Source organism: Homalodisca vitripennis, chromosome 3 (genome assembly GCF_021130785.1).
Source record: "Homalodisca vitripennis isolate AUS2020 chromosome 3, UT_GWSS_2.1, whole genome shotgun sequence".
NCBI classification, from domain to species: domain Eukaryota; kingdom Metazoa; phylum Arthropoda; class Insecta; order Hemiptera; family Cicadellidae; genus Homalodisca; species Homalodisca vitripennis.
In genome coordinates, this window is record NC_060209.1 from 86140904 (window position 1) to 86156313 (window position 15410).

The 15410-nt window shown below is 34.4% G+C and overlaps 1 protein-coding gene across 1 annotated transcript in view; it reads left to right on the forward strand.

Moving 5' to 3' along the window:
• The window catches only part of LOC124357144, a 187024-nt gene that overhangs the window by 9367 nt on the left and 162247 nt on the right, over window positions 1-15410 (forward strand). Inside the window, exon 2 of the mRNA XM_046808643.1 lies at window positions 7965-8007. The gene's annotated coding sequence lies outside the window, so the exon portion shown is untranslated. The remainder of the gene's footprint in view (window positions 1-7964; window positions 8008-15410) is intronic.

The following is a 15410-nucleotide window of genomic DNA, read 5'->3' on the forward strand; positions in this document are numbered from 1 at the left end:
TATGTGCAAAAAGGCTCTCATTCAATTTAAGGCAGATTTTGAAAAAAAATTGGTATAATTGGCTTCATGGTTACATTACAAATCTTTTATCAATTAATTTTAGACTATTATAGTGAAAAACTGCAAGACATTTCAATTTTCATGAAAGTTTGAACAGAAAGTAAAAACTTTCGTCATTTTGAGCTAGAGATAACGTAGTATTGTCATTTAAAAATGATCTTGAAGGATAATCACATATCTACCTACACAAGAAGCACTTTCGTCAGTTTCTAAATTTTTCATCACCTTGCCGGACAGAGCCCCATCGACATTTTGCTGATAAATCGCGTTATAGCATTATTGTGCGGCGACGGAGAATGAATTAGTGGGGTGCTGGGTCGTTAAAAATATAACTATCTAAACTGATCGTATTATTTACAATGATACAATACCACGTGTCGCGTAATAAGGTTCGCTGAGGTTGCATGCAATGATTCAAATGTAGGACTGTCATTCTCAGAATGTCTTGCGGACAGATAAACAAACAATTATACAAAAAAAAGAAATTGTCAAAGTCTGTGAAGTTGGTCCACCCACTTAAGACTGGATGGAATCGTTAGTTTACGTTTGTTTAGACATTTTAAACTTATTGTTTCGATCTCCTTTTGGTAGTTTTGACTTAACATTTTGGGTGGCCCATCTACCATGTATCTTCAAGACAATATTCATACCAGTCGATAGCTTTTCGTTACGTTTGTCTAGGTCGTTTTTTATTTTTTTGACGTGACAACGTCTTAAATTAGGTTGCGGCTCGGAGTCACTCATGAAAAAGTGTAACGCCCGGTAACGTTACGATGCCCGTCCAGTGGGTCCGCCGCACGGGATAAAGCAGATAACTATGTTTGTTCGTGAAAATGTGGAGTGCTTAGATTCGTCATTTACAACAACTACAACAATAAAGGTAAATAATTGTACACTGATATTTCATTATCGTAAACTATGATTGATTGATTAATTGTTAGATTGACACAAAAGTTGAGAAACTGAGTTTATAGGTTATGTCATACTATTGACAAATGTTGATAGTGTTAAGTAAATTATTAGTTTAAATCACTCTGCAATCAATCGTAATTCAGTCGATTGAGAAGAAACAGCGCGTATTGCTAGTCAAACATTTAAAATAACAAATTATAACCTCTAACCTGTCATAACAGTGCGACCAAACAAACGAACTAAACCGACCAATCACCACGCGCGGAGTTAGAATTTAACTGTGTTTAGCAAGAATTTCAAATTCCAATTTTAGTAAATGTTTTATTCAACTTTACCATTTACAATAACAAATTTTAATTAATTTCAAATTATGTACAATGTTTTAGTAAACAAAATATATTTCTATAGTTAAAATTTGTGCAATTCTTATTTTCATTCAATTCCTTGTTCCTATTGTGCAATTTAATAATATTCATATCAATAAATATTCTACCGAGAAAAAGACGTTGTCACGTAAAATCTTCGCCCGTAAAACCGACTTTACAGGCAACCATAATTTTTTTAATTATTAAAAAGCCTTAATTTGCCGTGTCTTTGAAGTTGGCCCACCCAATATGACTGGAATCTTAAGTATTTCGTTAGTTTACGGTAATTTTAACATTCCTACATTTCTTAAGGTCGTTTTCTATTTTTAAAATTATTAAAAAGTCTTAGTTTGGCGTGTCTTTGAAATTGGCGCACCCAATGGTTGGAATCGATAGTTTCTCGTTAGTTTACATTAGTTTTGACATTCCCGAAATGTGCTTAGATCGTTTCATATTTTTTTTAGTTATTAAAAAGTCTTAATTTCGTAAAACAAATGAGTAATTGTGTCAGCCTATTGAATGATAGGGTTTAATGGCGCCTAGCCAAATTCCATGGTTGGGCATGCACCATCATAGAACACATTTTTTACAATGTAGTAATGAAGTTTTATGCAAAATTACAGGTGTCAGATGAACTAATTTTCGTAATATTTTGCCTCATGATATTTTCACATTTTTTGTTCATTAAGTTTTACAGCAGTGTTCAAATAATATAAGTTCCGGTGATATAGGAAGGGTTTTACAAGGCTGACATAAAATCTTGTCACCGAATTTTAGCATTGTATTTCCACTCTATTATTTTTTTCTTTTTACTTTATGATAAAAAAATGTCACAATATGTTAAAATCTCATACGATTCTACTTTTTTTGAAAATTTATTTATTCTACTATTTTTTCTTTGCTATCATGGTTACCCATAAGACCGGTGTAAAAATATTCGCTAACGCTCAGTAAGATCCCGTAGAGTTACATACACCATTATCAAGCTCAGTGTTTCTTATATAGAAATTAAGCTTTGTGCAAGATTTAAAGTCTAAAGGTCTATTCGTTTCCGAAATATCGTGTGGATAGAGAAACACACAGATATGTAGTTGTTCTAGGCTCTCGAGTAATAGGCTTCGCTAACGTTCAGTCAATTATTAAAAATTTGGTGTCGTGCAGTTTAATTACCAGAAGGATTACTAATAAATTATTGATTAGTAATGTTGGGACACATTTTGCGTTTCATCTTAATCACAATAACGTTTGTGTACGTTAACGTACAATAACAAAAACATTGAAGCAAAATTATATCCCTTATATCTGTGAGGTACCTTTTGTGGATTTAAATTAAGCATCTTGGATGCGTTATAACTTTTAATTTCAGAACGTTTAATTTTAAGTTGCAAATATATAATATAGATTGCGTATTGATCATATGTTTAAAATGAGACGTCTCGCATAATTATACGACAATAAGGGCTTTAACATTGTTTTTATGGGGTGAAATTCAACGTCGCGTTGCTTCACACACGAGGTTAATACTTCTGTAGGAAATTAAATATACGTCAGTAGTGTACTATGATTCTTCTTGGACATATTTTTATTTTTATACTGGTGTGTTAGCATATTACGGTGTGGTTTTAAATTACGTAATTATAAACATAATTTTCACCAATACAAAAAAATGACTGAATAAGTTTGAGGTCGAGGCGTCGCGTCGGTCGCATTATTCGCCTTGACGTAACTAACAAAGCGCGAACCCTTCTGACAACTGAGGTTTATAAAGTTGTTGATGTTTACTTATTAGTACTATATTACTGCAACGGAGAACGTGGAAATAATATTCGTCGCCAATTCTCGCTTTAATGACAGGCGCAGCTCTTTTTTCTGTAGGGATATAGTTTACGTATGTATATGTTACACTCAAACACCGAATTCGGACAATGTCCGAAATTTTTACTCACTCCGCGATGTGGACAACGTGAATTACCCACGTCGCGTATTGAGCATTTTTTTCGGACATTGGCCGAAGCGAAATACCCAGAACGCGTTGTGGGGTAAGCGAAAGTACTCAAGAGACGAAATAAAACACGTTCATCGGAGATTGAGCAAAAACCATAATACCCATAACCCGACGTGGGTAATCTAATTTGCCCACGTCGGGTTGTGGGTATTTGTAATTTGCGCCAAACGCCGAAAAGCCTCCAAACACAACCATACCATACCCTACACTAATTCCATTATAACAAGTAAAATAAAATCAAATTTTCCTTGAAATTCCATTTATTTCAATCAAAACAAAAACTAAACAGTAAAATACAAGTATCTTATTATTGAAAATAGAAAAAAAAGTTATTTTTTCACACATGTACCACTTTCAATGTTTATTAAAGTTCTTTTCAGAAAAGTATTCACTTTACTTGTTAGCACAAGAAGTGCTACCGTGACATTTAGAATTGCATTTTAAATTTGATTTTACACATTTGCAAGATCTGCCCGAACACTTCTTCTTGCATCCCACATCTGATGAAACCTTGTTTGGACCCGGATGACTTCATTGCTTCTTTACGGACATTGAGCTGTTCATCAGGTACATCGATGTTATTAATAAATTTATTAGGAGCTACCTGGAACTGGTTTCTGGAAAACTGTTTGTCAAGAACTCCATGCTTTGTACCAAGGGTATAGGAATCATCGTTCTTATTTATTACAACAGCCATTACATTTCTTGGAGCTAGTCGGCCCCGGTCGACATCAGGAATGTTTACCAAAACGTTATCGCCGACTGAGACTGGAGTTAATTTTCTTTCAGTACGCTTTAACATTTTGGCTGCCTGACTTTTTCAATGCAGTTACACAGTTTTCTCGTATTGTGTCTATGGCAGATTTTCTTGAGCAAAGAGTGCACAAAGGTAAGCCTAGGTCTTCGTTATTTAAAACTTCATAATGTATGTGCTGACCACATTCAAAACAGCTGTTTGCTTTGTCACAATCTATTGCTTTGTCACAATCTAATATTACAGAGTGTTAAGTTATCGCTGGACATAGTTTCTTTTTCTACGTGTTCATTGTTTTCTACAGTCCTTGTCAAAATCTCCGAAGCATCTTCATCCACAGCATTTATTTCTTCGTTGTCTTCTTCATTAAAAACTTTTTTCAAGCTTAGAGAACTCTCCTTCTAGTTCTTCCTCAGTAGTTATTTTTTTTACGACGTCGGCTGTCAAAGGGGAATCTAATAATCCATTTTTCTGTGGTGAACCAAACATTGCCTCATAAGGGGTTCTCTTGATCCCACTGTGGTAACTATTGTTCTTAGTATTCTGAATGATCCTGAGACCATTTGCCCATCCTGAGGTGTTGTTATCAGTCATCCAAGCCACAAGACTATCTCGAACGTCTTGATTGGCCCGTTCGACAGACCCTTGACTCTGCGAGTGTCTTGGTTTTCCATGTACTAGTTTTATGGCACTCCATTTACTGGCTAGGTTCTCGATAACCTGAAAACCGTACCATTACCATTACAAAAATACTAAATTCTAGGGTGGAATCTTTCACTACAGTAATTTGTTTTTACCACTTACCCGGTTACAAAATTCCCGTCCATTATCACTGTGAAGTATGTATGGAGCCCCAAATAAGCAAAATATATCCAAAAGGATGTCGGATACTTCATCAGCAGTTTTAGTTTTCAAGGGACGTAGAACAACAAACTTGGTGAGATGATCTTGATAATTAAGGATAAACTTGTATTCGCCGTCAGGCTCTGATTGCATATCAATTAGATCCACCTAAAATACAATAAAAATACATAAATCGACTCAACATAAATGTTATGTCAAACTATACCATATACCTCATTATAACAAACTGCCAGTGCGTAAATACGCTTAGGTATTTGTCAGCAAAGGAGAAACTGTCTTATTTAGAGAAATGCTATGATATCTTACCTGGCAGCGTGAATTTAATGCTGTCATAATGATGGGTTTAACAACCAGCCCTTTTACTTTTTGACTTTTTTCTTAAGTGCGCAAGGTTCGCAAAGATCCAAATATATTTTAATTACCTCCCTGGTAATGTTACAAAATTTCTTTTTTAGCTCGGCTTCCATAGCTTTTTCTTTTTTATGACCAACTCGTAAGTGAGCTGAATGAATTGTGTCATACATTTGATCAATGCGACAGAAATATTTTATATCTGTCATTTCTTCAGTTGTTTTTTCAATCAACATTTCTTTATCGCCAATGGTTTATGACATCAAACCGATTGATTCGGCGATAATCTTTAGACATCAAGGACTGACCATTTTTCCTCTTCTGTTTTTGCCTCCTTTACTTCGCTGATAATTTCTTCATAGCGTGGCTCCTCGATAATAAAATTTCGACTTGTGAGACCATTCTTACTTGGACATCAGATCTTCCAATTTACTGTGAAATGATTCCTTCATTTCAAACAAAATCACAAAACACAACAGCACTTTAAAATAAGTCAACACACGCCACTTACGCACAGAACAAAGAAAAACTGCTTGTGTATAACGACAGTGCACTAATGTCAATGAAAATAGACAGTAGGCCTATTTGTTGCTAACAGTGACGATAGTGGGGGGGGGGGGGCGCATGTCTCGACCTGCACGTCTGGACTGTGGGAAACGGATTTCGGCGTTTGCGCAAATTACAAATACCCACAACCCGACGTGGGCAAATTAGATTACCCACGTCGGGTTATGGGTATTATGGTTTTGCTCAATCTCCGATGAACGTGTTTATTTCGTCTCTTGAGTACTTTCGCTTACCCACAACGCGTTCTGGGTATTTCGCTTCGGCCAATGTCCGAAAAAAATGCTCAATCCGCGACGTGGGTAATTCACGTTGTCCACATCGCGGAGTGAGTAAAAATTTCGGACATTGTCCGAATTCGGTGTTTGAGTGTAACATATATACCTTGAAGTTTTCTTATTTATCACTTGCTGTAAAAACTAATTTCCAACTGTGCTGAAAATGACCATTGTTGAATACCAATTACCATATGTTCCAATTTTAAACATGTGATAATCTTGAACAACCCGCTACATGTTTGAATAAAATGTGTTTTTGTTATGTGCGTGTACAATGATTTACTCCTACATAACTAATACTTTTAGTGAATTGCAAGTTCTTCCGAAGAACTGAAAATCGCGTGTTTAAACTTAGTGTTTATAAAAACCTAGTGAGTTGTTACATTTCACTGTACTCATTGTCTATTTAAAGTAAGGACTAAGTTTAAACTTGCTTTGTTTATGAGTCCTCCATTTGGCTGAAGTAAGTACAGATCCCAGACCCCAGTTTGGAAGCAAGTTAAGGCGAACTCTCATTTACCTGCCACAACAGGGAATAGACGTTTATTATAATCTCCGCTGAGAAAGACAACCGGGTATTGGAACTGTATCATCGTGTAATATAGTGTATGTAGTTGGTTTTTCATCGTATGTGATTATTATGTAAAATAATATGTATTTATTATATGTATTATTTATGTATTAATTATTTATAGTGCCATATTAATTATTTACACTGTGTAAATTATAGTGGTGATATATCTCATGTTAGTTTTGAAGTTATAAACAACAATCTTCCACACAAACACTTGTTACTAAACATTCACACAAAATTATTAGAGAATCCTCTCAAGTGTATGTTTGCAGTCATAAAGTATAATAAGATAAATTGTAGGCGTCCGATCGTAAAAATATTAAATTCCTGTAACCAATGGAAAATAATGTTTAATTAAAAATTAAGGACTACCGTCCTTTCTGGGAACTTATTGTTTGATGACCAATCTTAGGGTCTATAATTATATCCCAATTTCACTTTTTGGGACTATAAAGTCATAAAACGCTATTTAGAAAATTGGCTTTCAAAAGATATCCCCCTCTCAGAAGGCTTATCTGGGGATCCCTTTCGATTACTCGCCTTTCAAGATTTGTTGTTTGTCCGTGAAGCGAACTATTACAAAACTATGATCAAGTTGATTTTATTAAGGTCTGTTTTAATAATGTGTGCCAGGCTCACGGTTTTAATCTGAAGCGTGTTATTAAACAACGCTACAGCTCTGCAGTAACACCGTGTACCACAGCGGCGGCTCAAACTGACATTTTCATTTTTTCGCGCACTAGCGAGCGATTCAATTTATAAGAACGCCCTTAAAAATATTTAAATTATATTTTATTCCTAATTTTGTAAGCGCGTGACCTCCCCTTACTCCGTGTATCGTATGTGGCCATAAAACTGCATCAATACATTTCTATTTCGTGCTACAGAATAGATTGATTACAACCCACAAAGCTGTAAATACATTCTTGTTTTCGTTAGATGTGTGTTTCATGAATTATGTGTAGACTTTGTTTCTCGCATTTTAGTTACTTTTAGTGTAGATAAAGTTTGATAAATTATTTTACTGGCGCAACATTTTTTACTGTACTATCTTTGTAATTTTGTTTTTAGAGATGGCTAAGAATGTTTATGTCATTTCTGATAGTTCGCTTTGAATTTAAATGTCACCATAAACTATAAATAAGCGGGACTACTGGACATTTTAGCTATTTATAGTGCAAATACACTTTCCCAACTATTTTAATGATTCAGCTAATTATTTTCTTTTTCTTTTTAGACGAGCCTAGTCGATATTTTGGCGTGGACTCCCTAAGTTATCGGTAAGTTTGAAAAGTAATCATTCTATATCCATTTTTCTGTTTTTAAATTCATTCTCTGGTTAGATTTGCATGTTATAATATCGTTGTCTTCATATAAAATAATTAATTATAAGCTTATATAAACGTAGATTGTATCAAGAAAGAAGAAATAAAAATAGCGAAATTCTTAATCTGGATAAGTTGAACCTCAGATTCCGTATTAATAACGTATCTACCCACCACATAACTTGTAGAGTAACACTTTTCTATTGTAAGCTTTGTATATACTGTGCAGTAGCCTAGATCTATATTCTAATTTCCATTTGTTTAACCCAAACGCAGCTTTATACTAATTAGTTAACTATAATTGTGGTTTTAGTTTCATTTTTATCGTTTAGTACAAAATATATTTCTTTTGTTTTATGAAGCGATCTTATTATTTTGACCCGATATCCTACCCCTTATATATTTTCTTTTTTTCATTTTATAGCCAATAATAGTTTATGATAAATCGTTTTCTGTTACGGTGCCTGATGAGAATAGGATTATTTTTGTTTTTTAGAGGATTCTTCCCTGAGCATCATCCTCCTCGATGTATTGTGTCACTTGAATTTAATACAAAATAATACTATATAGCCGGTTCTTGCAATTTTCATTGACGTCAGGCAACATTATTGTCATTTTATTGGTCAATATAATAATAATCGTGAGTGGAGCATTTGCTAGTTTCTGGCCTCTTTATCTTATTCTTCTTTGTTTCGGTTTCAAGTTTATTTTAGTCCCAGAGGACAGGTTCGTTCAAGACATTTTTATCACAAATCTCGCTATCTCTTCCCAATTTTTCTATTTTTATTTTCTTTAATTGGAAACACTGCAGGTTATGATAATTTTCCATAATTCAGTCAAGAAAATATGGCGGGAATTGGTATTACAAATAATTTAATTTGTTACTCTTACCAGTTTTAAAAATGTGTAAGATAATTTTACTTCCTGGATATCCTGTATCCTGTTGAGTAAAGGTCTTTATATACACGTGTAAGATAGATTCTTTATGGTGGGGCTCCGTTTAGATTGCATTGCAAACAAATCTAAAATCGTCATTTCTGTCTTGTATTATTGTAACAAATATATGCTATCTTTTTTAAGCAGAATTTGATTAAAGATTTTTCTCCATAACATTCAGTCTTACTGTTGTATTGAAATTGTATTGTGCAAGTTGGTTTAAAATTTTATCAATTAAATATTTATGTTTCTTGATTTTGCAATTGCATACTCTTATAGATCTGAAGGCTGAAATCGTATCGTTCTAAGGATAGTCTGATTTCTACTTATTTATTGGATATATAATTATTGTAAAAGTAAATTAATGGTTTAATGGATAATCTGCTCAAATACTATAATTATTGTAGTGGTGTTTTTAAGTATCAGTCACTTTCAAGAGTAATTTTCAATATACAACAGGAAAGTTGAGGTCGAGATCAAGTATTGTACAACATTTTACTGGATACTGCTTACAGTGTTTCACATTCGTTCTTCTGTCACAAATGTCGTGTGACTTGCCAAACTAATCATTGGTCTGTCATCGGTACTTCTGCACAAATTGGTTATTGGTTATCCGTGCTGTGCGATATTGTTTCTGTTCTAAGGTGAGAAACAGGATTTACAAGAGATTATTAAATGTTGTTTCCACTTCCAATCTTCTACTTTTGCATAACATCCTACTACGAAGTTAAATTCTGAGGCACCGTAACAGATACTTCAAGTCATTACCTTAGCTACATTCTGGTTAGTTGCTCGCGTATTTATAAAAGTTTTATGCAATCCCGTATGTTTCATTAATCTAGTGATTGTGGCATGGCTATCATGGAGAGAATAGTGTTACATTCTTTAACAATGTTTAATTTTTCTTCTTTGGGTGGTCTCATTAAACTTGAAACAAACTACGCTTAAATTATCACAGTAATTAGTAACAATGATAACAACTAAACTGTAAAATTCGAACAGATACGATGTTTACAAACATCGCCTCAGAGCGACAACGCCGACTGACTGTCAGTCGGAGGACGAACGAGTGCAAGAAACTGTTGTTATTCTTTTAAAGTCGATAAAAATGGTGATGCAAGGGTATTATTCAATTACGTATATTACGTACGTTTTAAGGCGATTTTTAAATTCATTATATTGGGAGTGCTTTATAAGGGAACTCCATTTAAATTTTTTCTGTAATATTGTAAATACCTATAAGTTGAGAGGTCACTACAAAACTGTGAGCAGTGAGTCGAACTAAGGAAGTTCTCTATTTTACCTCCAAGAAGACACGGTAAGCCATTCCGCTTCGGTGAGTCACAGCGCATCAGCCAAGGTCTCACTCACATCCGGTAGATAACTCCTGCATACTGCAGACTGGCATACAATGGAATACAATGAATTCTTATTGTCAAGACAAAGGTGAGACTGAACATTTGAAGATTGTGTAGATAGTAATTCCAAATCTGAACACACCATGCCAATCACGAATCCATTCCAAAGAGCAGTCAACGTCTTACAACACGTTAGATACAACACACAGACGAGGTTGGTAGTTTTAATGAAAAAGGAATCTATTCCAAATAAAAGTAACTTGAAACCAAAGTTTAATACGAAACTCTGCTGGGTTGAAAAATACGAAGCTGTGAGTGAGTTTTAAGAAGATCTACCAAGTACAAATCAGATAAAACCACATATAAATTAATACAGCAGAGGGTAAGCATTGTTCCAAGTTGAAACGGCAATGCCACTACTTCTGAGGCAAAATACTATATGATATGAAATCACGAATTGTTAGTTGGGATGGCAATATTTATAGTAGGTATCAGTGATGTTCTGAGCAGGACTAGTCAATATGCTAGAAGAAAATATCGATGTATGCAGTGCTACAGAAGTCGATCTAACGACGTCTACAAGTGGCGAGGAACTCCTAACGCCATCCTAAATGAATATACGGAAAATTTTAAGATACAAAGAGCTATTAATAAAGGAAGCTATCAATGTTCATGGAAATCGATTCTTTTGAATAGTTCAGAGAGAAACAAAATTATTCATATAAAGTCTTTGTGGAATATCATCATACGTAAATATACAGTTACTTATGACATCGTAACATACATCATGGTCGTAGGCATACATTTAAAGATGCCAGTCTTAAATTTATGCGTGCATTGTTTGATCGTATCAGTCTAGACACATTATGTAAACGTGGAGATATGAACGAATAAATGAACAGTTTTCAACGCGTCACGGGTAAATGAGAGTCTCGTGAATTAAAATGGGTTGATAAAGAATACGCCCAGTTTAAAAAGAGTAATGCTTTTAATAATCAATAATTAAATTATAATTCATTAAGTCTTATTTTAATCTATAATATATTTTTGTCAAGAGATATCCATTACGACATGCTTTAAACGCAGCAGTAGTATAGTATATCATCTAGCAATCAGCTAGCGTTAGCTACAGTTCCATACAGAAGACAAGAGATTTTTTTTAATATATGATACGCTATTCAATATACAATTTATGTCTTACAGCAATGTACGTATGATATATTTATTGTGTAGTAAATACGACGTTCATTTCGGGATACTTCCGTCGCGGCTTCTAACGAAATTTCCTTTGTTATGGTTCAATTTAAAATGTTTACCGTAACCGAAAATAAATCGACGAAAATGGTATATCTATGTTATACCATATCAATATCTACCAATTTAGTTTATATATGTATGTATATATATATATATATATATATATATATATATATAAGATATAATACTTATGATCACTCGTTAGTGAGTTTGATTAAAAAATCCTTAACACAATTGTATTAATTTGACGCTAATTAAAAGCGCACCTCCTCCCTTAAGGTCACATCCGCCACCAACATGTTGACTGTAATGAGTTGACTCCTGGACACCCGCTCTAGCCAGCGTGTAGCGTGTCTAATACAAAACATGCTACAGTCAGCGATTATAAAAAGTTGCAAAATATACATATTTCAAGATTTCAGATGGTGCTATCGATGACTAAAATACACGTTTAGCCATCAGAGAACCTTGGAAGTTTTTTCGTGTGCTGAGATTTCGAATTATCAAATATATACTTACTGGTGTTGTTTAATCCACCTACTAGAATTCGAACAGCGTCAGATTTCAGACGTTTACTAAAAGAAAGGTGAACTGGTCTTAAACTCATCATTCACGTGGATTTAACTCTTCTCGTCTTAACTATCTTATTTAGCAAACTCGGTTCCTCCACCGTGCTTAGAGATCGTGTCTAAAGCATCGTAGTGCACCTAATTGTGCACTTGATGAGACAATGAGAATACATCTTCACCTAGATTACACTATATTTTGTAATCTGGGTGTCTCTTTGTTTAAACGTTTTCATTGTCGATTGTTTTGGATCTCTTCAGACTAACATGACTCCATATTCCAGGAGTCAAGTCTGTGACAGCGTCAGATTTCAGACGCTGCATGAGGAAGGTGAACTGGAGCTAAATTTCACATTCACTTTGATTTACCCCTTCCCACTAAAGCTACGTAAAGTGCACGTACTAGAAGTTGCAATAGTGACAAATGGATCGTCAGACGTGTGTGGTACCGTATGTTAAAACATGATTTACGACCCATGTCGTTATTTAAATTAGTATATCAAATCCAATGATTCTTTACAAATGAAGAATGATTGAACATGGTTTACATAAAGTGGAATGTTACTTTTAAATTTTAAATATCTGGAGTTGAGTGATTGGCAAGCGCCCGCATCTTACAACAATTTATATATTATAATGTGTCTGGTGGAAAGCTCTGCTAACAACAAATAAGTAAAAATATTCAAATCTGACAGTTATTATTTAGCTTTAATTAAATTATTTACTATATTTTTCAGAAGTAGTATTTGCGAAAAATGTTTTTAATAAACACATTTTACACTAAATTGTCATTTAGTTTTGAAGAATAACAATTGTTTACACGTATGGCGAAGTCCTTTATCAACATAACTCACACGAAGGATAGGGCCTTATGTGACGTGAGGGACAAGATAGCGAACCGCTGGGTTGCCAAGTTTTGCCAAGCCCAAATTAACCTAATAATATAGAACGTGGAATATAGTAGCTGCATTCTGTGGTCAGTCAGGTCTTATTAAAATTCTCATGCACCTTTTTAAAACCTATTTAAAATTGTTTACATAAATTTAATTTAGTTATTGAAATAAACCTAGGGAAGTAACATTCGTTTGTTTTATTACGGTATATAATTATTGTGATAAGCTATAGATTTTTTTGTTACCTACACAAGTTGTTGAGTAGGGTTAATATTATTTACATGTCTTTTTATAAAATATTCAAGGATTCCATGGAAGTTCCATGAGTATTCAACTGTAATGCTAATTGCGGTTGAGGTTGCCACGAACTGAATGAACCATCTGTGCCTGGACGAACTGGGTGTATTGATCTCAGGGCGGGGTTATATTGGTGACTCGGCTGTCTGAACCTTGAAACTGTAGATGACTGAACGAGACGCTGAGGCTAGAGTGATGGGGCTTAACTGCTACTTTCCAGTAGCAGGTATAACTGCTACTGCTACTTTTAAATAACTGCGGTTTTTAACTGCTACTCCGCGATTTCGACATTTGACTTGTTTTTCTACTATGAGCCACTGAAGTGTAAAATGAATAGATTCTTGCTTTTGCATGTAATATTTTCATGTATATACAATCTGAAATGTGATTTATAAAATAAAGTCATACTGACACAAAATGGTAGGCGCATATGCAAGTATGTAGGCCTATAGTTCTATACCTACAATTATTGTGTGTTTACTATTCATTTCAAATTAAATAATTTTACTAGTATAACTTTATTATATAAATCATATTTCACATGTTTAAGCTATATTGACCAATATTTTTCATAGCTATAATACTAGTTTCAAATTGTATTATTAACGGCGAAGCCCTAGTATGTGGAAAACAAAGTACTTTTCATTGACATGCATTAATTTTACAATCAAGATCAGTTACAAAGTTTAAATAAACAAAATTGTTAATATAAATTAATACACCTTCATTTATTAAAACGTCTTATTGACTCTTAAGAGAACGAATAAAATAACACGAACTACTGTAATTTCTTTGATCACCTGTTCATGTACTCATAGCGATAAAGTTGCAGTCGAGGTTCGCGATCACTGCAGGTCTATCAGGTACCGCGATTTCTTACCTACCGAATTTATCTCTCATTTCAGCCATTTGGTGTTAAGGTTCTTCAGAATAAACACAAGTCTATCAGGTACCGCGATTTCTTACCCACCGAATTTATCTCTCATTTCAGCCATTTGGTGTTAAAGTTCTTCAGAATAAACACAAGTCTATCAGGTACCGCGATTTCTTACCTACCGAATTTATCTCTCATTTCAGCCATTTGGTGTTAAGGTTCTTCAGAATAAACACAAGTCTATCAGGTACCGCGATTTCTTACCTACCGAATTTATCTCTCATTTCAGCCATTTGGTGTTAAGGTTCTTCAGAATAAACACAAGTCTATCAGGTACCGCGATTTCTTACCTACCGAATTTATCTCTCATTTCAGCCATTTGGTGTTAAGGTTCTTCAGAATAAACACAAGTCTATCAGGTACCGCGATTTCTTACCTACCGAATTTATCTCTCATTTCAGCCATTTGGTGTTAAGGTTCTTCAGAATAAACACAAGTCTATCAGGTACCGCGATTTCTTACCTACCGAATTTATCTCTCATTTCAGCCATTTGGTGTTAAGGTTCTTCAGAATAAACACAAGTCTATCAGGTACCGCGATTTCTTACCTACCGAATTTATCTCTCATTTCAGCCATTTGGTGTTAAGGTTCTTCAGAATAAACACAAGTCTATCAGGTACCGCGATTTCTTACCTACCGAATTTATTTCTCATTTCAGCCATTTGGTGTTAAGGTTCTTCAGAATAAACACAAGTCTATCAGGTACCGCGATTTCTTACCTACCGAATTTATCTCTCATTTCAGCCATTTGGTGTTAAGGTTCTTCAGAATAAACACAAGTCTATCAGGTACCGCGATTTCTTACCTACCGAATTTATCTCTCATTTCAGCCATTTGGTGTTAAGGTTCCTCAGAATAAACACAAGTCTATCAGGTACCGCGATTTCTTACCTACTGAATTTATCTCTCATTTCAGCCATTTGGTGTTAAGGTTCTTCAGAATAAACACAAGTCTATCAGGTACCGCGATTTCTTACCTACTGAATTTATTTCTCATTTCAGCCATTTGGTGTTAAGGTTCTTCAGAATAAACACAAGTCTATCAGGTACCGCGATTTCTTACCTACCGAATTTATCTCTCATTTCAGCCATTTGGTGTTAAGGTTCTTCAGAATA